General features: G+C 47.7%; 1 protein-coding gene across 2 annotated transcripts in view; it reads left to right on the top strand.

Annotated features, from left to right (window-relative positions):
• Positions 1-772: 772 nt before the first annotated feature.
• Positions 773-21964, top strand: part of RERE (arginine-glutamic acid dipeptide repeats) — a 167690-nt gene continuing 146498 nt past the window's right edge. For both annotated transcript variants that reach the window (XM_042883408.1, XM_042883410.1), the window contains exon 1: positions 773-838. The gene's annotated coding sequence lies outside the window, so the exon portion shown is untranslated. The remainder of the gene's footprint in view (positions 839-21964) is intronic.

Consider the following 21964-nt stretch of genomic DNA (forward strand, 5'->3'; position numbering starts at 1 on the left):
AGAACTGTTCATACATTCGAAGAACGACCCGGACAGCGCCGGCGGTGCCGTGCTGGGGCTGTGAGGGCGGTGAGGCCTCGCCCCGCTCACACCTCATGCCCGCAGCCAGGCCGGTCGGGCTCGGTGCCGGGCAGCGCTCCTTCCCGTTCCGAACCCCGCCGCTGCACCGGGGCGGCCTAACCCCGGCTCCTCATACCGCTGCGCAGCCTTGCGCGGCGCTCGTAGGCGTTTAACGTGAAGGCGGCTCGGACAGGGCGGGGGACTGCGAGACCGCGAGGCCCCGAGACCCGGCCTGCAGTCCCGGTGCCGGGCGGGGACAGGCCGGCTTTGTGCCGCTCCGCCCGCTCCGCTCTGCCCGGCCCGGCGCCCCCCCTCGCCGCCTTCCCCCTATTCTTTTAAATCACTTCCATTCACTCCCGCGATTGGTCCCGGTTTCCTGCCGGGTCACGTGTTTCATCCTCTCCACCAATAGGAATGCGGAATACTGGCAGGCGGCTCCGGCCTGGCTGCGTTGCTGGGTGCCCGCTCGCTGCGTGCGTGCGTGCGTGTGTGAGGGAAGGAAGGCAGAGGCGGAGGCAGCGCTCGGCTGTGCGCCCCCAGCCCGCCGCCCGGCCCCCGCCCCGCTCCCGCTCTCCCCGTGACGATGCCCCTGGGCTGCCGCCGCTGAGGCACCGCGCGGGGACCCCACCGACCGCCGCCCCACAGCCGGAGGGGAGCCGCTCCCCGTCGCCTTCTCCTCTCCTCCTCCTCCTCCCCTCGCAGCGGCCCCCGCCGCCGCCGCCGCTGCTTTGTCCCGGCAGCGACCCGGAGCCGCCGCGGATGGTGTAACCCCGCCGAGGTAGGTGGGCGCGGGGAGGGCCGGCGGTGGAGCTGCCGGGCTGGGGGCAACGCGGTGCTTCGCCGGCTGCCTTTTGCTTTTCTATTGTTTTATTTTCTTTTTTTTTTTTTTAATTTTTTTTTTAAATTATTAATTTAATTTAATTTTTTTTTGGTGCATTTTTTTCTGTTTTGTTTCGCCGCCGGCCGTAGCGAGCGGACGAACGGCTCCCCGGGAGAGGCCGGAGTTGCCCGGCGGTGCGAGGGGAGGGGAGACAAAGGAAGGCGCGGGGTGCCGTGGAGCGCTGCGGGGAGCGGAGCGAGAGGGAGAAAGGCACGTCCCGCAACGGGGGGAGAGCCGCCCTTCCCCGGGCCTCGTATTGCCGTTGTTCTCTTTCCGAAGTGCGACGGGAGCCGCCGGGGATCAGAAGTAGCGGGATGCGGGCGGCTCTGGGGGGGAGGAGGGTTCGTCGCTGGAAGCGGCCGCCGGAGGAAAACAATGTGATTCATTGTTGGGCGCCTTCCTTCGGGTTTACGTTCGCACGCCGGGTGCAGTTCGTGCCGGGTTACGGGTTTGGCACGCGGAGTTTTCCCTGCCCGGCCGTGGGGTTTGAGCCGCCCCGCTGCCGTGCCCCATTACCGTGCCCCACTGCCGCCCCGCGGCGCTGACCGCTGCCTCGGATCGGTGCTGTGTGTGTGCCGGCAGCCCCGTCCGCAGCTCGTTGCTACGGTCCGGCTTACCCACAGCAAACCCAGGTGACATCATTCACGTAGCATGGCCTTAAATACAGCTTTCACCCGGCTAAAAGCAAACATTGTGTTAAAAGAAATATGCGTTGTAAAAGGCTCCCATCGAACACTCGGATGGATGGGTGATGTGTAATGCTTTCTGTAGTTCTAGCATTACTAGGCAAACATTGGTTTTGTGTGTGCTGCTCCCTTAGGATTGAGAAATCCGTGGTGGCTGAAAGGGGTGGCAGTGTTTCTATAATAATAAAAGCACTTCTGGTAAATACATCTTCCCTCGGCCTCCCTCCCTGAGCTGGTCCTGCAGGATTATGGCTGGGGCTGGTGGAGATGAGGGCGATCTTAGGGCTCGTGTTGTTGGTTGCTGAGTGCCGGAGAGGAGGAGGGAGGTGGATGCACACAATGCCCGGGCTGGAGCTCATTGTTCTGTGCGGTGCACTGCTGTGTTTGGGACTGTGCTCGCACAGACAGAGCTCCTCTCCTTTGAGCAGAGACAGAGAGCAGGGAGCATTTCCTACCTCTTTCCTCCTTCTCCAGAGTGGCCTTTTGGTAACCTTGTGAAAAGCCAAAATAGCTAATGAGAAGCTGAAGGATGCCAAAACATTGTGTGCTTTCCCTCCTCCCCTCCTGGTGCTGGCTCCGTTCTCTGTGAGTGAGCATGAAGAGAGGACGGAGCACGCGAGGTGAGGCTCAGAGTGCTCCTTTCAACACCTCTCAACTTCTTCTCATGCTCTGCCATGTCCCCCATCCCCAGAGGGAGCCCTGAAATGGGAAACTGCTCCTCTTGAGCTCTGGGTGCAGGTCTGGAGGGGAGAACACTTCCCATAAACACACTGGGATGATGGAAGTTGAAGGAAGTGCACAGAGGCCAGAAGGTGGTTTCAGTGTAGACAGTTTCCTTTCTTGATTGCTTAATGCTGCTTGTTTTTTGGCAGCATTTCTAGAAACAACAACTGCAATGTGTGCTGAGGCTGTGGAAGGGGAGGGCTGGAGCTGCCTTGGTGTGAGCAGCATGGGGCTGTCCTGGGCAATGTGGGGTAATGGGAAACAGGCAGGTGTGCAAAGAGGGGACGAAATGGTGAGTGCTGAGGAAAACGTGCTGGGCTGTTGGGTCCTCTGGGTAAAGCCTGGAGAGGAGGCAGCAGGGCTGTCACAGCTGAGTGGGGCAACGACTGCACCATGAGCCGTCCAAGTTGTTTCCAACTCTGCCCTGGCTATAGGCATCTTTCTTCTTTAGCTTCCCTACCTGGGTCAAATAGGGGATTGCCCGTGGATTTGTTGTGGCTAGCAATATTTTTGGTGTTGTAAGCCACTGTCAGCACAGATGCTGTGATTTGAGCGCATGTGGAAGGAAGCACAGTGCAGAGCTTGTGCTGCCTTCTTGTGGCTTTGAGTCCAGTGGCATTCAGTTTGTGCTGCGGTGTGACCAAGGGAGAGAGCTCCCATCTGGGCAGAGCCCTGCTGTCCCTGTGCTAAATAGTGTGCAGTTCTCCAGTAAGTGGAGTTTGGAGAGACAGAGCTGCCTTCAGTAGCAGTTCCACAGCTGGGTTAACTGATGGTTATTTCCTTGCATCCAAGAGTTTGTTGTACCTCGGTGGGTTTTTGGTGTGCTGCAGAAGTCTGTCTTGTGGAGCTGTGGGAATGGGCTCAGTGCTGCTGCAGCACAAAGCCAGTAACTGACAGCGTTCACAGTTGCAAGCAGAGATTGTATGTGTAATTCTTAATGCTGGTTACAGCTTAGGTAAGAAAAATGCTATTTTGGTGTTGCTGTTTAGTTGGTATTTAAAATAACATCCTATTTTTAAATGTACTATCATAGCTGCAGAATGCATCTCTGTTCCAGCCATACTGGGCCGTTGTTCTGCCCATAAAGAAGTTATTTCACTTTTGGGAGTGGGAGGAAAAAAATGTGCTCTGAGCATATAGAATTTTGCAAGTATGTGTTAGAGGCTCTGTAATAGCACAGCAGAACCTGTGTTATCTTCTCAGCAGAGCTGTTGGTACATTAAGATTGCCTGAGGGTGGCTTTGATTTCATTACCTGCCATATTTAAGGACACCGTAAGCTCCAGAAGCACACTGTGCTCTGTGGTGCTGGCACAGGGCTTGATTTGTAGCTAATTTCCAGGTTATAGGGAAATAATGCTGAGTAGAAAACATTGCACTGTGATGTTATCCTGAACAGCATCCTGAAATAAGGTGAGCGAGCAACAAGGGGAGAGCAGGATTGTAAAAGCTGTTACAAGGAAAAAAGCCTTCTAAAACTTTGTTCACTGAGTTTGTTTTCTGAAAGCTTCACGAAAGGGATCTTGTGCTCCACCAACATGAGGTGGCTCAGTGCAGCAGGGGTGCAGGGGTGCACGGTCTGCCCCTCTGCAGGGCTGGGTGGGGTTGGGTGCCAGCAAGGTGCTGGGCAGAAAGTCCTGCTGAGCCTTGGGCTGATGGAGCTGCTGGGCAAAGGGACCCCGGTGTGGTCTGTGCTCCTTAGGCTGAATTGCCTGTGGTGTTGTGCACCAGCTTTTGTAGCACTGGTGGCTGTGCCCAGCTGCTCTTTTCAGAGAGGCTGATGTGTGAACAAAGGAGCAAACAAGATACGAATGCTACACCAGCTCCTTTTGATTCAGGATTCTACCGAGGCAAAGCTCTGCTGTAAGTGACCGAAAAAGACCCAAACCAAACAGGTGGGAATATTAGCTGCCCGTTCCCCATCTCAGTAGTTGGCTTTTTTCTGAATGCCCGTGCTGCTTAGCTCACCCAGCATCCAGAATGGTGTGGTGGCAGAGGGAAGTGACAGCGGTGCGGGTGCAGGCGGCAGGCTTCCTGTCCTTCTGTGCTCATGGGGACGTGGTGGCTTTTCTTGGGTGTGAAATGCGCCGTGTGGGAGCTGGTGGTGCTGCTCTGGATGCGTGCATAAAGGGTTGTTTGTGCTTAGTAACTTTTTTTCTGTTACAAGGGCAGCTTTGGAAACGCAGGTCGGCTCAGTGCGTGCTTCTGTTAGATCCCAGACTTGTGACTGAGTTATTGCAAACCAGGTAACTTGCAACTCTGCCTTTTGTTCTTACAGAAGTGAAATGAGAGAGGCAGTAAAATCCAGAGGAAAATGGCAGGAAGTGATGGCGGGTTTGTTTTGAGCTCCTACTTAATGTGTCTTACTTGAGTATATTTAAAAAATGTTACTGTGGTGTTATTTTTAACCCTGATCCCAACAGGTCAGCCCTGTTTAACTATGCAGCCAGGTTTCCAGTTCACAATGCAGAGCGTTAGGTGGTGCGTTCTGGTGCGTGCAGTGAAGCTTGTAGGGAGTGTTTATTTCCCTGACCAGCAGTGCTAATGAAGCTTCTGTTCCAGTAATCCTCTGCAAAAGGCTGAGCTCGTGAGCCCTGAAGTTTGCCTTCTGCATCTGGTTCCTTCTTCCTTCCCCTGCCCTCGTAGCAGCTGAGCAGGCAGGGATGCACTGCCTTGCTGGCTGCCCAGCCAGTGTAAATGCTGGGTTCTGTCTGGCCATGCCTTAGTGGGGATGTAATTAGGTGGTTTTTTCCCATCCGTTTGCTGGTCTGCACAAAACTTTCAGGAATGTCGGTTATTGCTGAGATGACTGTCGTGGTGGCTGGGTTGGAATTCATTTATGCACCAGCAGCTCCTGGTGTGGGGGGGGAGGAAGTGAGAGGAGCAGGGACTTCTTGTTTTGTTTTCCCTGTGAGAAACCAGGTTAAAGGAGGAGAAAGGAAGTTTTGTCACCTTGTGCTCATAGATATTTTCCTCTGCAGGGCTCTTGGATTTTATTCTGAGTCTCCAACAAATGATGTGCCTGTAGTAAGGCTAATTGATCTGAAGGGACTGAAATTTAGAGTCGATGGATCTTATTTGATCTCGGATTCCTTGTGAGCCATATGTATTAAATTCTTAAGCAGATATTATGTAGTGAGCTCTTGATCCTGCAGTCATTTCTGTACATGGAGCTGTGGCAGGCTGACTGAATGCAGGGGAACAGAGGGGGAGGAATCTATTTGGGAGTTTGCTGGTCACACACATTGTGCACTTAACCTGTACCTATTTGTGCCTCAAATGCAGTGAGGGCTCATGTGTGTTAATGCACAGTAAGTTGCAGTGCAGCTCACTGAGTGCTAGCAGCTCTGTGGCAAAGGTGAGCCCCTAATGGCAGTGTATGCAGGATGCCATCTGTCTCCAAGGGATGAGGCATGGAGAATTCACAGAATGGCCAGGGTTGGAAAGGACCCCAAGGATGATGAATCTCCAGCCCCCTGCCACACGCAGGGCCATCAACCTCCACATTTCACACCAGCCCAGGCTGCCCAGGGCCCCATCCAACCTGGCCTTGAACACCTCCAGAGATGGACGGGGCATCCACAGCCTCTGTGGGCAGCTGTTCCAGCACCTCACTGCTCTCTCTGTAAATAATTTCCCCCTGACATCCAATTCAGGCAGCCTGCTTACTTCCCTCCTTTGGTAAACAGCTCTGGGCACTCAGCACAGAGTGCTGTAACCCCTGGACCTCACCTCAACATCTGTACCTTGAGTCAGCAGTGTGTGCTGTTCTGCCTGGGCCTTGCTGAGTTGACAAACTGGCTTGGGTGCTGCATTAACCAGAGCTGCCTGGGCTTTGGGCAGTGCACTAGTGAAGAGGGACTGTCAGGTGTGTTTTTTTTAAAGTGAGAAACTGGTGGAAGCATGGACATAGGAGAGGCAAAATGTGAGCATTGAACTCGTGGTGTTGGAGCTGCTGTTGGAGACACTGGGGCAGAGTTGTGCCTGAGGTGGGTCTGTTCTGTGCTGCTTCTGGAACTGCTATGCTGCAGCACCAGCTCATGGCTGAGCTGTTTTAGACCTGAGGGCTCCCATAGGCACATGGCTGCACTGCTGTGTGTTGTGGGGTGATGCTGTGATGGAATAGACAATGAAATTGTATGGTGGTCTCCATTTCTGAGCACTGAACATTCTCTGTATTTCTGAGATTGCCCTGCATTGCAGGCGAGCAGTTAATTCTCTGGTTTGAAGAGAGATGACAAGTTCAGTTATTAATGAACTATTAACAGGGTGTTGGGGTATCAAAAGCTTTGTGCTGGATGTTATTAAATATTTGTGTTTAAGAATTACAGGTCTTCAAAAAAGCATACGGATGATTTGGTTCATTTAGGAGTGAGGATCAACCAGAGGCAGTGAAGGTGATCAAAATGCAGAGCAGTAGTCGAGCTCCCAACTCTTCTGTTCCATGTTCTCTGTGTGCCAAAATGGCACATCTTACATAAAAAAGAGCGCACAGCCTCCATTAGAGATCTACTAATGAGGTCAGTGCAGGAGACTTAAACGCTTAATCCTCATTTTTACAAACTGGGAGCGAGATGCAGAAATCTAATTTATGTCTTCAAGGTCATTCATTTTCACTTGATGAAACTTAATAGACCTGCCTCTGACCACTGAATTACGTTGCTTGCCCTGCAGCGTGAACCCTTCAGGTGAGGTTCAGGCAGTGCATGAACATGAAGGTAGCAGAGCTTTTGGAGATCTGAGAGTCAAATGCCCAGCTGGTGAGAGGCAGCAGGGATAACGTGGCTCACCATAGGGCTGTTTGGAGCCGAGTGTTTGATTTCTGGTGACTTTTATTTTTAAAACTTAAATGGCAGTTGCTTATTATTGCACACACAGGCTGGTTTATGGTGCTCTGGCTCTTAAGCTTGCTGTGATCTGCCCCCTGTTTCTGTGGTTAATGAAGGAAATCTCCCCCTTGTTCTCCAGAGCAGTTTCCATGGTAAACTTGATATTCCCTGCTTGATTCAGCTAAACTCTGGGCAGGAGCCACGGAGGGCTTTCAGCAGATGACAGTGGAGAGATGGTTTATGGCTGCTGTAGTGCTGGCTGGCCAGTGTAGAGTGGGAGACTGTTCCAGAGGTTAAGCCTTAAATCAAAGGAGTTGAGAGAAAAGGGTGAAATGTGGATAACCCAAGGAAGGCGAGAGTGCTTTGAAGAAATGTGGGCTGGAGTATGGTAATGCAAGTAGTTCTGCTAAGCCCCAGAGGAAAATAAAACAGCCTAGTGTCTGAATAAAGAGAAAATAGATTTAGGGCTTTTCTGTTTATATGCAGTCTCTTGGATTTGGGGAGATTTTGCGATGCGTGGTTCTGGATGATGGTCTGAATAACATTTGGATTAGTGGAGGGCTGAGACAAATGTTACCATATGCTCTTGAAAAGAAGAGGTAGGTAGGATCCAGCTGCTCTTCTGACCTGCTGGAGCACTCGTGGCTGCTGTTTGGCTGTTCCCATCAAAGCTTTCAGATGGTGCCGGAGTGCAGGCAGCAACGAGGCGATGGTGCAGGTAATGCAGCAGTAATAAATCCCAATTTTGTGGAGGGAAAAAGTCATTCGATGATTTCCTGCTTCTCTTCGTGTTGAATCGATGTGGCCTTTTGCTGTTGAATTTTGTTGTCTCACTTTGTAATCTATGAAGCAAATGAAAGTGGCCCTGCTGGTGTTCTCATTATGTGTCGCTTCTCTCCATGCAGGCTTACTTCAATTCAGGAGAGCCCTGCACTCTTTCCTAAACTAATTATTCATCCAATAACTACTTCCGTAGCTTTTTGTCCCAAAGTACGAGTTTAGTAAGTATGATGTGGAAGGTAATTACTCGTGTGTACGTGTAGCAAAGCCTTCTGAGTCCTGATAAATTACATTCACATTTTTCCATGCTGGGATTTTCCAGTGCCCTAATACACGTGTTAGATATCCTTGAGAAGAAGGGCTGGGAGGATTCTTAATGAATGATGCTTCTTGTTTGTAACATCCTGTTGGAAATTAAACATGTTTCCTGTATTAAATCCCACAGATATTTTAATTAGGTCATGCATTCAGTTCCTGAAGACGGTAAATGGTCATGCTGTAAGTAGGCAAGAGAGGCTGGAAGGTTTGCGTGGCAGTCCTTAAGAAGAGTTTAGATGTTGGTGGTGGCCCAGAACACCAGTGCTGTGGCAAAGCTTCCATGGGGTGATGTTTATTTTTATATAAAGGACTCTGAAATAATGATGGAGCACGGGGAGTTAGGCTTTTTGCATTTGCTGTGTCGTGATGCATCTTTGATACCTGTTTGGTACTTCTCCATTTCAAAGGAGATGCTCCCTGCTTTTCTTGTTTGGGTTTTTTAGCAGAAAATAGGCAGTGCTGTGCTTTGTAATAACAGGCTGTCTCTTAGGTATTGCTAATGGAGAGCTCCTGTACTTAGTCCCCCTCTTGTTACTAATTGACTGCTTGCTCATTCAGAGAGGCTCTGAATCAATACTGGGGATACGTCCTGAGTAACGTTCTCTCCACCTCCATAAAAGAATGAAATTGGGATTTTGCTTTCAGGTATACAAAGGTAAAGGCATAAACGTTGAATGAGCTTTTTGAGATGGTAGGAGGTGATGTCACCCATCAGTCAGCCTGGGAAAGGTGGTTTGCCATGTATGTGTTTGCTTTTGTTGGAAGTGTTTCTTCAGCAGGTCGTAGGAAAGTGAGCTGAATCTCATTTAAATGTAGCTCTTACCAAGCAGTGCGTGGTTCAGTGGGTGTGTGCAGAAGGCTGAAATACTCCTTTTATTCCTGGGGAAGAGGAAGGGAAGGGCTTCAGAGGCGAAGGTTAAGCAGAAGAGATTAATACTTGCAGTGCAGAAAACTGATTGATCCTTCTGTGATCTCAGATCTTCTGTTTGAAGTCCAGCCAGGTCTGTTCTGTGCATGGCTAGATGTGCTCCTGAGCTTGGGCAGCCTTTCTCTCCAGGCTGTGCTTTCTTTATAAAAGGTGCTGTAAATTTAGCAAGTAAGAGATCAATGTGGGGAGATCTATTTGGGTAGCATCTCATACACATCGCTCTGATGGTTGCTGCTTACTTCCTTGGTGATGACAATTCTCATGGTCACCTATTCCTGCTTGCACAAATCAGAATGACGGGTGGCCATCCATAGCAGTGTGATTCCTGCAGCTGTGGCAGCACACCTCTGTTCAGAAGGCTGTAGCTGCTGGAAGGGTTTGTCAGAGGAACTTGCAGAGCGTGGTGTGTGGCTGATAGTGCTGTAGTGATTTGATTACTTATGAATTTGGCTAAGTTGGCTGTCGGGGGGGGCTGTGAGTGCTGTCTCTACAGCACGGTGCAACTGTGTTCTGTTTTATTTTTCTGTAAGCTGGTATCAAAACAAACCTCTGCTTTTCTGGGGACTGAGCACTGTAGAGGCTTCTGCTGGAGGTTCTGACGTCAGTGAGGAGCTGCTTAGAGATAAGGGTGTGCAAAATGCCTGACATTAGCGGGCAGCACTGGGTGATGAAATGCATCCCATCCTCTAAGAGAAGCACCTGAAGATCTCCCTATGCCTGCAGCTCTGCTCGCAGCCCCTCCAGCAGCTGTGTTGCCATCAGTTGCACTTGGCTGTTACTGTTTGTTGCCTCTATTCCTGGAAAGGCAAAGCCTGTTACAGCCTTGCATTTTTTTTTTTGACAGTACTGCTGCCCACACTTCTGTTTTGCTAACTCGGCTGTCTGAAACTCGATGCTCTCTTGTAGGAGGAAGAAATATTTACAATGCATTTAGTTCTCAGTGAAGTGTCACAGCTTAAAGAAGCATGCATTAGATCACCAGGTTTAATTTGGTTAGCTTGTCCTCACATCATTTTTCCCCTCCAACATGGGCCTTCTTGCTGTTTTCATGGCGTGCAAGGAGTCCACACAGGGCCTTTGGTCGTGGCAGAGTCTAATCCAAGAGGAGTTGATGGGAGAAATGTACTGGTTTGGACGGTTTGCTCCTCAATGGGAAGGATGTCACAGCTCACCTATGGGTACCTTTATTCTGTGCGTGTTGGCTTTGTTCGTTAGAGGCATTTGTGCTTTTCAGGGGAATTTCTGTTGTTACTTGCAATGGTGATGAAGCTCAGAGTTAGACAGTTGGAGATGAGAAAAGGGTTCAGGGTTGGGGTTAGGAGAGAGGCTGTTTCCGTATCAGTAACAGGCTTGGTGGCTGGCACTGTGTGTGACATGCTGCCCGTGCTAAAAATCAGTAGAGGAAAAGCTTTCTGGAGGCTTTCACACAGCTTGAAATGCCTCTGGCTGGGTTTGGATGAACAGGGCAGAACCGTGGGGCGATTGCTGGGGGAGCTTGGGAGCTCATGGTGGATATTTGAAGAGCTGGCACTTGAATGTGTACGGGACTGTCTGCTGATGAGCTTTTTGATGTGAAAGGTCCCCATGAATTGCAGGCTCTGGTTGAATGATGGCGTGAGGTATCTTTAAAAATAGCAAATGTATTTTGTGTCTGGTCAAATAAGGCTCTTGGCATTCCAAACTTGAATGAAATCTGTGTTGACTTGCGTCTGACAGCTCAGATCCTGTGTTACTTGGGCAGGAAAATTGCTTTCCTCCTTCCCCCCTTACATTCTGTGGTGGCTTGCAACAATGAGCAATCTTGTGCTGGGTTTTCTGTGGGAGACCCGCATCTGTAACTCTGTAAGCACGCTTCAGTTCAGCAGTTTAAAAATAGCTGCTCTGATGCTTAAACTGAGGCAAATTATAATTTGTGGAAACTAATTTTTCAGTGTGAAATGCTCTGTTGAACGCTTCTCCAGCTCGTTTCTGTGCACTTCAGTTTGCCAGATTAACAGAGCTATTAATAATTGCTGCTCTCGCCTTTTCGCAATGAGAGCTGGTAAGCACAGGGCTACGCGTAGTTTGTATTTTTAATTAAACTTGTGCTGGGATTATCTCGTATTACCAGTTACCTTCTAGAAGATTACGTTCATAAAAGGCTCATCAGTGGTGAAGTGGAAGAGATTAAAGCGATTGTTGGCATGGTGGTCAAATAATTTGTTGCTTACGCAGCGTTTGTTCTCAGCTTCAATTTCCCAGTAATGGCAGACAAGCAGAATGCAAGCATCTGAATTCTCAGTCTGATGTAGCTGAGCAAACCAAGCTGTGTTTGGGAATGGTTGTCTCTTAATCGTAATAATAATAATACTAAAGGATATTTAGTAGTTTTCCCTTTCAGTTTTTCTAAAGCAGTTCAGGTTTTGGTGTTTCTGTGTTTTGTGGTGATTGTCTTAATGGTGCGATTGGAAGAGTATTCAGGAATGGCAAACCTTGCCCCACATAAGGCACAGAGGGCACAAATGAGTGTGGAGCTAATGAACATATTCTGGGGAAGGTTGCTTCAATTACGGAGGGCCCATAAATCCTCAGCGCTGGGGCCAGGCCTCATGGAGAAGGCAGAAGGAATCCTGGGCTTAGATAATGTGTCAGCATTGGATGCTAGGTGTGATGGTACGCATCTAGATCTGTTCAGAATGAACTGTGACATGCAGTGCTAACGCATGCAGTGGGTTCTTCTTATCAAAACACATTAACGAGCGTTGCTGCGCTTGAATGCCTTTCGTTGTTAGGGCTTCCCATTCATCCTAAAGCAGTGTAAGTAAATGGCGTCCATTCTGTGCTGATACAAACAGCTCCTGCATGCTTCACAAACAGTGGTGGTAGTTTGGGTAAACATCTGTTTAGCTTTTAATAATGGGTACCAGGCAGGCTGTGGAACTTGGAGCTACAGCGAGGGGAAAACAAACAGAGGAGACAAGGATCTGATGAGTTTTATGGCCTCTGTTTATGCTGATACATAAAGGTAACGTTTGGGGTGAATTCTTACAGGTCAGGTAAGTCATTAATGGATATATTAAACCCACAGAATGCAGTGGGATGTGGTGCTGTAGAAATGCATCACGTGTGGTCAGTGCCTCGTTTGTGAGTTGGCGGCGCTGAGGCCGCTGTTCCAAAATGATGATTCTGAAACTTGAGTTCAGCACCAAGTCCCCAATGTGCTGATACACACACCTCAGGTTTGGAGGCATGTGAGATGACTGGCAGTTGTAATTGATGCTGTGTTAACAGCACGTCCAGTTCAGCTTTGTCTGGCCTCTTCTCCATCTCATAATGGCGGCTGCTGTTTGCTGTTGGCTGAGGCACGTGCCCAGCTTGCTGAATGTGGGCTTGTTTGCTGTGACTGCGTTGAGAAGTCCTGTATGGAGTGAGGTGTGCGTGGGCTCGCTGCGACAGCTCGCATAGCAGCCATCGTCGGTGCTGTTCTGCTTGGTGCTGTGAAAGCACAATCCCTGTCTGTTTAAAAAACAAAGCCTCCTCCAAAAGCAGGCTTTCATCACAAGACTTGTGGTGAATGCATCACTGTTTAGAACCAGAACTTTTTTTTCCCCTGTTCGTGCAGATGGGCAGAACACAGACGTGCTACCTGGTCACCACATGGTGGCAATTTGCTCAGTGGAGGAACTGCTGTGGATGGGAGGTCTGAACTTTGAGTTGAGAAAGAAGAGCACAGACATGCCTGAACTTAGTTGTGCTGGTTGTATTGGTCATTGTGTCTTCCAAATGGAGCAGGCTTGAGAAGAATGTGTCAGCAGGGAACATAAAAACAAAATTAGCATCAGCTCTGTCTGCATTTAGTGTATCATGCGCCTCCAGCCTGTAAAATGTTGAATACAACTTCTCAATCATTAAAGTTCAGCAAGACCTAGAGATCTGTTGAGATTCTAAAACCCGTGCTGTATTTAATACAGTGCAAAAGGAAAATCTGTTTTCGTAACAGAAGAACATGAAAATGAAACCAGCTGCAACGTTGTGTCACCCAGACACTGCCTTGACACCGAACTCTTAGTGGTACATTAAAAACTGATGCCTTGTTCTCCTCCTCGCCTTCCAGTGCACTCTTCATTCCCTTGCAGTTCTAAAAAGTTTTTATAGAACAACTGTTCGTGCTTCTATGTTTGTTTGGTTTTCTTTTTGTCTAGACCAATATCGAGTATGAAGAGTGAGTTTGTGTAGGTAGGGAGATGCGATGAGCAATTGTATTCTGTAATTAGTTGAATCTGTGAGCAGGAGAACTGCAGATGTCTGTAAGCTCCAACGAAGCCTGTGATAAGGAGTAGGATGTCCCTTGGCTGCTGCAAAACCATTCCTAGGATCAAGTAAACAATATTTGAAACTTAGCTAGTAAAAGGCAAAATAAATGTGTAATTATATCACAAATGCAAGACAGATGTTGGGAACCCAGGGATTATCCAGGGCTGGTATGAAAAGCATGTAACAATCTGATGCTTGTTTGAACCATATGTTAGCTCTCAAATGTGAGTTATGTATCACTGGAACAGTTCAGGATACTAAAAAAACATGTTCTTATACTTTCTCCAGAGGATTAGGGAAGCAGAGGGGTTAAGAGGAGATTTACAAGGCTGTCAGAGTGTCCTCCTAGGACAGGAAACATTCAAATTGAGCAGGACACAGAGCAGTCACTGTGACAGATCCTCCTGCCCCAATGGCAGCGTATGGATGGCTGGGGATGGTGGATCCTGCTGTGTCACTGCTGAGACCAAAGGGCTTCATGCAGCTCCTCACGTGGTTTTAGGTCCAACTGCAAGCTCTGGGTCTTGTTTATAAAACATATAGACTGCTAAATTCTGCTGTGTTTGCGTTCTTATTGTGAAAGATTTAAACCAGAAGGAAATGTGTTCTAGGACTGGTCCACACTGCCCCAGAGTAACCCCAGCCAAGTTTCTGTCTGCAAGTTACAGAGCCTTTTTATTTTCCTAGAGAAGAATGCAGCAAGCCTCATGCTTCAGCTGTCAACCCCAGGTTAAACACACAGTAAGATGACATGACTGAGAGCACAGAGCTTTCTCTTCTGATGTGTTGTTTGACTCTCGTGTTTGCATACTGGTGTGTTTTGGCAGCTTTATCTCAAAGCGAATAGTTCAGGGTTTCTGAGATGCACTGAAGATTGCTCATTCTGTGTGTGTTGTGGTTTACTGTAGCTCAGTGGCCGTGCAGAATTGAATGACACCAGCACCTGGCTTTGTTGCGAACATTTCCCCCTTCCCACTCGCTTTGTTTTTCTGTTCCCTTTTCTTCTTGCAGCAGAGAAGTGGATGCTGGGCAGCCTGAATCTCTGCTGCAGTCACAGTCTGCTCAAGTGCCTTTTGGCTTCCTGGAGCACTTAGCCTTCCAGAAGGTAAATTAAGGTCAATACTGAAAGCATTGTTTTTGTTTTAGAGCGTTTTATCTACCTGACTGATAGTTAAGAGATCTGGGAAAAAGAGACAGGGAAATGAATGGAAAGATGTCTTTAAGAGAGAGAGGACTGGCCAGATGATGACCATCACAGGTTGACTGTCTCTTAAAGCAAACTTTGGGATAGCTTTGCTGCCTTAAAAGGTCTAATTATGTTAGTGGGCCTTGAAGATGGAACGTTTATAAGGAGGGCCCCATTTGGTTCTCTCTTCAGTTGTGTTTTGATACCATTATCTCTTGAATTGAACTATAGGAAATGGTTGCAGTGTGACTGAGTGTATGTTGGCTGACCTCCCACACATGCCTTTGAGGAACATGAGTGCAATTGGAAGGCTTGTGAGCACTTCCATTTTATTGCCTTGTACCCCAGCGATATGCTTGATAGAGGCTTGTGGTGTAAAGCAGGGTGGGCCTTATTCTGAGAACCGAGTGGGATTGTTTTATAGCTTGGCCATCCAAAGATCTCTGCTGGGACAGAGGAGCGTGCTGGGCTGTGAGCAGCCACGGTGAAGAAGTCTCTGTAAAGAAGCAAGAAAGGGAATATATCCATACGACTGCTGTGTGTCCTGCTGGCTCCACGACAGGCTGTGCTGTTCTGGAGCAGCACAAAGAAGATGCTCAGCCAGTAGCAGCAGCACCTGCAGGGCCTCTTGGGGATCAAATGAGGAGTTGGCACTCAGGAGGTTGTTGGTGAGGGCGGACTGAAGCAAATGGTGTAATGGGTTTGTGCTTTTGAAGTTGTTCTGTAACTGTAAGGAAGAGGAATGTGCTTTCAAAAGTGGAGTGAATAGTTATGAAAAGGAGATATGAAAATATCTGCTACTTGTTGAAATGGTTCCTTTTGTTGGAAGGGAGAATCTGGTGTTGGGGGAGTTGGGGGCTGTGGTAATTGCAGAATTCCTGTGCCTTTATTTACTTTGTGACTTCAGACTTGGCATGCGTTCATTTGAATGTCTGTAAGATGTGGGTGTTTGTCCTGAAGGAAGCTTAACGTGTATAGAGGTGGAGCTGCTGATTTCAAAGGGATTACCTCTGCCAAGTGTAGTTTCAGACATGTTCTATACCATCATCTCCTTGATTCTTGTGTCCTGGCTGTCAGACTGGCTAGGAAGGTGACCAAGAAGTGAGCTGCTCTGCAGGCTCCCGAGCACAGCAGCACAGGTTGGAACTGCAGTCTGGAGCCCTGCTTGGCTCTCAGTGCTTCCCAACAGGAATGGTAACTTGGGTTGCCTGAAGCACAGTGGTACGAGGAGCAGCCAGTCCCAGGTCTTTCAAGTGCAGTGCCTGTTTTTCCTGGTGTAAAGCAGGTGGGCCAGCAACAGGTGATTAGACAGTACAGCATATGCATGTATGAGGTTATCATAAACAGTTATAGAAGATCAGAAAGCTGCGACGCTCCTGCCAGCTGATGAGGGCCTGGAGCTGCTTTGTGTTGTATGATAACTTGGTGCGTGTGGGTGTTCTGTTTTGCACTTTGATAAAGCAGTGTTGGGTAACACGATGTTGTGGCTCCACGTGTGATCTGGAGGGGTTGAGATGTCCCAGCTGTGCATTTCTTGTTGGTAAAACACAGCTTCATACGCTCTTTTTGTGTGTGCATACATATCTGGTATTTATTAGGCAAACAAGGGCACATGAATACTCTCTGGATCATTCTGAAACGTTTGTGCTGCAGCAGCTTATCCTCACCTCCTAATTCTGTTTAAGATGGAAAGTGCTTACTTGGGTCACTTGCCAAGCTCGATCCTTTCCTCATTTTCAAGTACTCTGAGTAATGAGGTCTTTCCTTACCTCCTCACTGCCATTGTCACGTGGAAACCAGGGGAGAAAAATGCTCTTTAAAAAAAGAAAAAGTAAATTAATAGAACAGTCTGGGTTTCAGAAATACTAACTCAAAGTGATGTGTTCCACCCCCACCTTTACCTTGTCAAATTAACATGATGGCATGTTTCACTTCTTATGCTAAAGAGATTCTGATCTTCAAAGACAACTTTCAAAAAGACACGCTGGTTCAGCCAAGCAGACTAATATTTTAGAAGGAATATTACCGGTAATAAAAGAGACTGAGTTATGATAGTTTGATGCATTAATTTTAATAACTTTTTGTACAGCTCTTGAGTTGAAATGTGTGAAACTGAAGGCAGATGTGGCTTTTAGTTGGAGTGCAGTGTATTTGTACCCAACGTGCATTTGCCTTGCAGCAGCACATAACCAGCCCTGTGCACAGTGCTGTAGCAGAGATGGGAGCTCCATTTGGGGGGGAGGGTTTAGGTTGGATGTCAGGGGGAAATTATTTACAGAGAGAGTGGTGAGGTGCTGGAACAGCTGCCCAGAGAGGTTGTGGATGCCCCGTCCATCCCTGGAGGTGTTCAAAGCCAGGTTGGATGGGGCCCTGGGCAGCCTGGGCTGGTATGAAATGGGGAGGTTGGTGGCCCTGCATGTTGCAGGGGGTTGGAGATTCATCATCCTTGGAGTCCCTTCCAACCCTGGTCATTCTGTGTGATTCTGTGATTCCTTAGCTTTGTTTAGGACTTGCAGGGCCTTAAATGTGGGGTTTTGTGTCCTGTGGCCTTGAGTTGTTTTCCTGGTGTCGATTTCTCAGTGTATGGCTGATGTGGCAGTGCCTGTGCTCTGCTAGAACGTGTCTTGTTTGTGATGGGGAATTGTTCTAAATGTAGTTGACTGCCTTCAGATAAGCCAATATTTGTAAGTTAATAATGCTTTGAACAAAAAATTTTTGGTTCCTTTGCGTCAATCTCTATTAGTTGAATGGATAATTGCATTCCCTGTCAGCAGTTCATCTGGCTGAATGCAGCAAGTTTGCAGATCCTGAGAATTACATATAATGATTCTGTTGTAAGAGAGCCTCAAACAGGGTGTTTTGTGGTCAGTAACACCTTGGCCTGGCTTGCAGCCCCGTGGTGTGTTGGTGTGCAGTGCACAGCACGGCAGGTGCAGAGCTGGAGCTGCTGGCTGCTGAGTGGAGAAGGGCAGCTGCAGAGTGATTCCCCCTGATGTGTGGAAGCAGGCGGATAATTAAGATGGCAAACCTTGGAGATGTAACATCCCCTCCCTCGTTCCTTTGGAATCAAGGCTCGAAAAGCGTGCTCTAAAGCCAGAACAAACACCCTGAAATTTTTATCGTAATGGCGCTTTTAAAAGTCCTAAATGTCCTCTATTTAAAATGAAATTCTTTTGTATTAACCTGCTTTCATATGCTAGCTTTCACCAGACTGCAGAATTGCCTGATTTGACTTTCTAATGTAACTGTAATGAATCTTCTGGGAAATGGAGCGATTGAATGCATATCCTCTGCAACTCCGTTGTAAAACATTCTGTCAGAACTGGCTGTATTTATATATTTATATTTATTTTAATATATTTTTGTAGGGGAGAGGTGTCCCAGTCAGGTAGGAAGGGCTAAACCTGATGTCTTCTCTAGGGAGCACCCGGAGCTCGGACACCACAGTGTGTAATATCCCCTTCATTAAATAGATTTCCAGCAGCACATACATAAATATGCTGGGTGAGGGCAGCACGGTTATATTAAACTCAGATGTGCTTTTGGAGAGAAAAGAATAAAGATGAAAATTATTGGCCTATAGTCTTGTAATGGGCACAAACAGAGCTGCTGTGTGTTATGCATGAGGAGATAGCAAGGTGAAATATCTGTGAGCCAGATAAAGGCTGCATGCATCTGTGTATAATGGACCATAAGGACACTTCTTCTACAGACATTATTGTAATATAAGCATTATATTCTGTGCTTTAATGTAGCAGCTGGTGAGCTTTTTCAAGGGGATTTCTGTGATACCAGGCTTTTTGTGTGCGACTGGTATATCCACAGTGTTTGTAATTGCTGTAACGTAGCAGTGCTTTATCCGTGTGAAGGAAATTGAACACTGGAGTTTAGTAATGAAGAATTTATTTGTTAAAACCCCCTGTTATAATTAGCCAGCGCTGCTATTTTGAAAGGGTGAGCTGCGATTGGAGTTCCTAAATGGAAGGCTCTTTCGTTTAATGCTGTGCAGCTTTGACTTTGAAGATTTCATTCTTTGGCACTCATTGAAGCCCAGTGTTGAAGGTGTAGGTTTCCTTTTCATTGTAAGGCAGGGCAGAACTCCGCTGCAACGTCCAGCTCAGTGAGTTTCAACTATTTGATTTCCTTCTGTAACGCAACGGAGTGGGTTTGGGTTGCGTGGGTTTTTTTCCTTCAAGCAGAAGCTGTTTCTCGATGCAATGCGTGTGTCTGGGCTTTCCTTCATTGCGGTCAGCATTTGGGTTTTCTCAGAGGTGTGGAAGGATGAGCTGTGGCTGCACCATTGGCTCCGTTGTGAGCATGGAGCTGGGGCAGGGAGCGGGCTGGGGGCTGCGTGTGGGTCCTTACAGATAGTAAGGAAGTGTGGGATGGGGTTGGAAACCATGTTAGCTTCTTTGTCATGGATGACTATTTTCTTAGTAAGAGCAGCTTGTGATGTGTCGGAGCATCTGATGGGCCCTCCTGTGAGAGGATGATCGTACTGGAAAGATATCAAACTATGAATCATTTACACTAACCTCTTGTGAAGCATAGCTTGCATTTTTAATGAAGGATGATTGCATTTCATAAACAGACCTTTAAAAATTAAAATAATATTGATCTCCTTTCACTTAGCTCTATAACAATAAGCTACATGTTTGCTGCAGGAGAGATTATTTTTAAAAATGTATTATACCAAAATATACACAACTCTCTAAACAGAGGCTGTATTTCTGAGATAAATATCTTATGGTGTAGCTCTGCTTGCACAGAATATAACCTGTGAACAAAGGACCATGTGAAAATTGTTGCAGGTAGCATATGCAGAGAGAAGGGGAATCCCACTCCAATCCCCTGCTTGGTACCCAGCAGCCATTCCTCTCTACTTTCATTCCAGGTCAGCAATGCCAGTTACGTGCACTCTTTCCAATCCCCCCCATGTCTAACTATACTCAAATGCTGTTGCATTTTGTCTGTGTTGATAACAGTCGAGGTAATTGCTGTCGTGTCATCTTGATTTTTGTATTATTTATTTTGGTTTGTAGCTGTAAAATATGTATTTTTAGGCTTCTTATGCCCTCCAGGTGGCTGTCACAGTGGGGGATGTGACATGGCCAACAGGACTGTTGGGCTGCTGGTGTGCAGCTCTCCCTCCAGGCTGTTGCAGAGTGCTATTTAATTATGTGCACGTCTGGGCTGAAGGTACTTGAAGGCTCTAGGCTGATCTGCTACTGACTGTGAAATCCGAGAGCAAGTAGAAGCAGAAGCCAACACTGAGATAGCTCTTTGCAGTAAGTGCCATCAATTTTTAGCTGTCCATGAGCTTAGGAGATGGTTTGAATCTAATAATCTGCTTTTTATTTGCAATTGTTTAGAAAGGAATCTTTCTAAGAAAATCTTTGGCTTCCAGATGGTGCACGAAGGGAACTTGGCTTAATTGGATCACTCAGTTCTGGGCATCTCAGAACACCTTATTAGCTTGGATGTTTCCCTCATAGTTCTGCTAGGAACTGAGGCAGTCCGAGGTCATAGAAATGGTGCCGGAAATGTTGACCATCTCCAGCTGGTAAATAGCAGAGATTGCTTTCAGCCTGAACTGAAAACACAGATCTCTTGCTCTCATCTTCTTCTGTCACTTGAGTTGGGCAGCTGAAATAAAAGCTGACATGGCACAGAGGACATCTTCTGTGGACTCGTCCCCATCTTGTGTCCATGTGTTTCTCCCTTTCTGCTTTCCTGTCATTCCTCGCATCCATTTCCATGGATGGACTTGCATCTTTTTGCCCACAAAACCACTAAAGCAGCCCGGGGGACAAAAGCAGTCCACGTTTTTGAGTCAAAGGCTTTAAAATCTGCATGTTACTGCTTCAGCCTGCAGGATTTATTGCACATGTTGCTGTGTGGCTAGCGGACGTGCCGCGTTTACGTGCAATTTCACTACCAGTTGTTGCCATTTTGCATTCTGCTTTTGTAATCGCTTTGTATAAAATGGCTTTATTGTTCGCTGATCAGGTGCATCCTGACATAAATAAAACATTGGCAGTAATTGGTTGTGACAGATCTTCAGCGCTCCCTCCTCGCCGCTGCGTGCAGCCCTGACAGCTCCGCAGCAGCAGCACAGCCCGCTCCTCACGCAGGGACGTCCCCGGGGTAATTGGCTCTGACGGGCACTGGTTGCTGCAATAATACTGATCCATGAGCCTGTGCGAGCTGCATAATGCCTGGAGGATTCTGTACCCATCAATATGTCCTCAGCTTGAATCGTTGGGTTTTGTTTTGTTTTGTTTTTCCCATAGTCTTTCCGTGGCAGTTTATTAAAAGAAATGCTTGCTCCATTTGCTGTGTATTTGGTATCTACGCAGCCTTGGCTGGCATGGTGTATAGAAACAGGCTCACAGTGCTGTGCCTAATGCTGCTGTCTGAGTCCCATCTGCCATGGGTGGGAGATGCTCGCAGTGCAAGGCTCTGATTTACACGGGTGTCAAAATAACGTGGTGATGTCAATACACCACTTTGCTAACCATGGTGCAGCCAATGGCCAAGCTAGGGAAAGGCAGAGATGTCCTTGTTAGGTGAGCTCCTACAGCTGACCTGTTAAACCACCGTGCAAGGCGTGATAAGCTGTGTTTGTAGGGAATCTGTTTTCCAGGTTTCCAGTAGTAGTTCAGGAAACGCTGTGCAGCAGACCTGGGCTGCAATGGCTGGGAAGTATCTATTCCTGAAAGGGATCTCTTCAAGTTGTCTAATTGCATGTTAGAGAAGAAGCTTGTAGTCAGTGCTGGGCTAAGTGTTTGTTTTTGGTTCCAGTTTCCCCAAACAAGAGCAGAATAATCACATGTTGAGGTGTGAGTGTGTTTTTAAATGGGCAGAAGTGCTGAGGCACAGCATTCCCCGTGCTGTGGTTTCTCTTGGTGTTTTGAAGGAGCAGGCATTGAAATGTTCCTGTGCCCACCAGATGAACACGAGGTGCAAACAATTTTCTAAAATAGCATTTCCTTTGGTTTTGGTAGTTGACCTCTCCTGGAAATGACTGCTATCATTTGAAAAGGAGCCGTTCCAAGGCAGACTGAGCTGCTGGGAAGCTCTCTTTGCTTCAGAAGCTCTCGAAGCAGGGTGGTGCAGTGGAGGAGCCGTTCTATTCCTCTTTCAGTGTGTTTGTGCCACAAGCAGCCATGTGGGTTCTGTCCCACTCTGAAGAGCAGAATGTCTCTCACTGAAGGTCTGGGTCTGTGCTCAGCGCTCCTCATGGTCTCGTTCAGAGGTGAACTTGCTGCCTCATTGACAC

This window comes from Lagopus leucura, unplaced genomic scaffold (assembly GCF_019238085.1).
Source record: "Lagopus leucura isolate 7727_CA_CO unplaced genomic scaffold, USGS_WTPT01 Super-Scaffold_100037, whole genome shotgun sequence".
Classification (NCBI taxonomy): domain Eukaryota; kingdom Metazoa; phylum Chordata; class Aves; order Galliformes; family Phasianidae; genus Lagopus; species Lagopus leucura.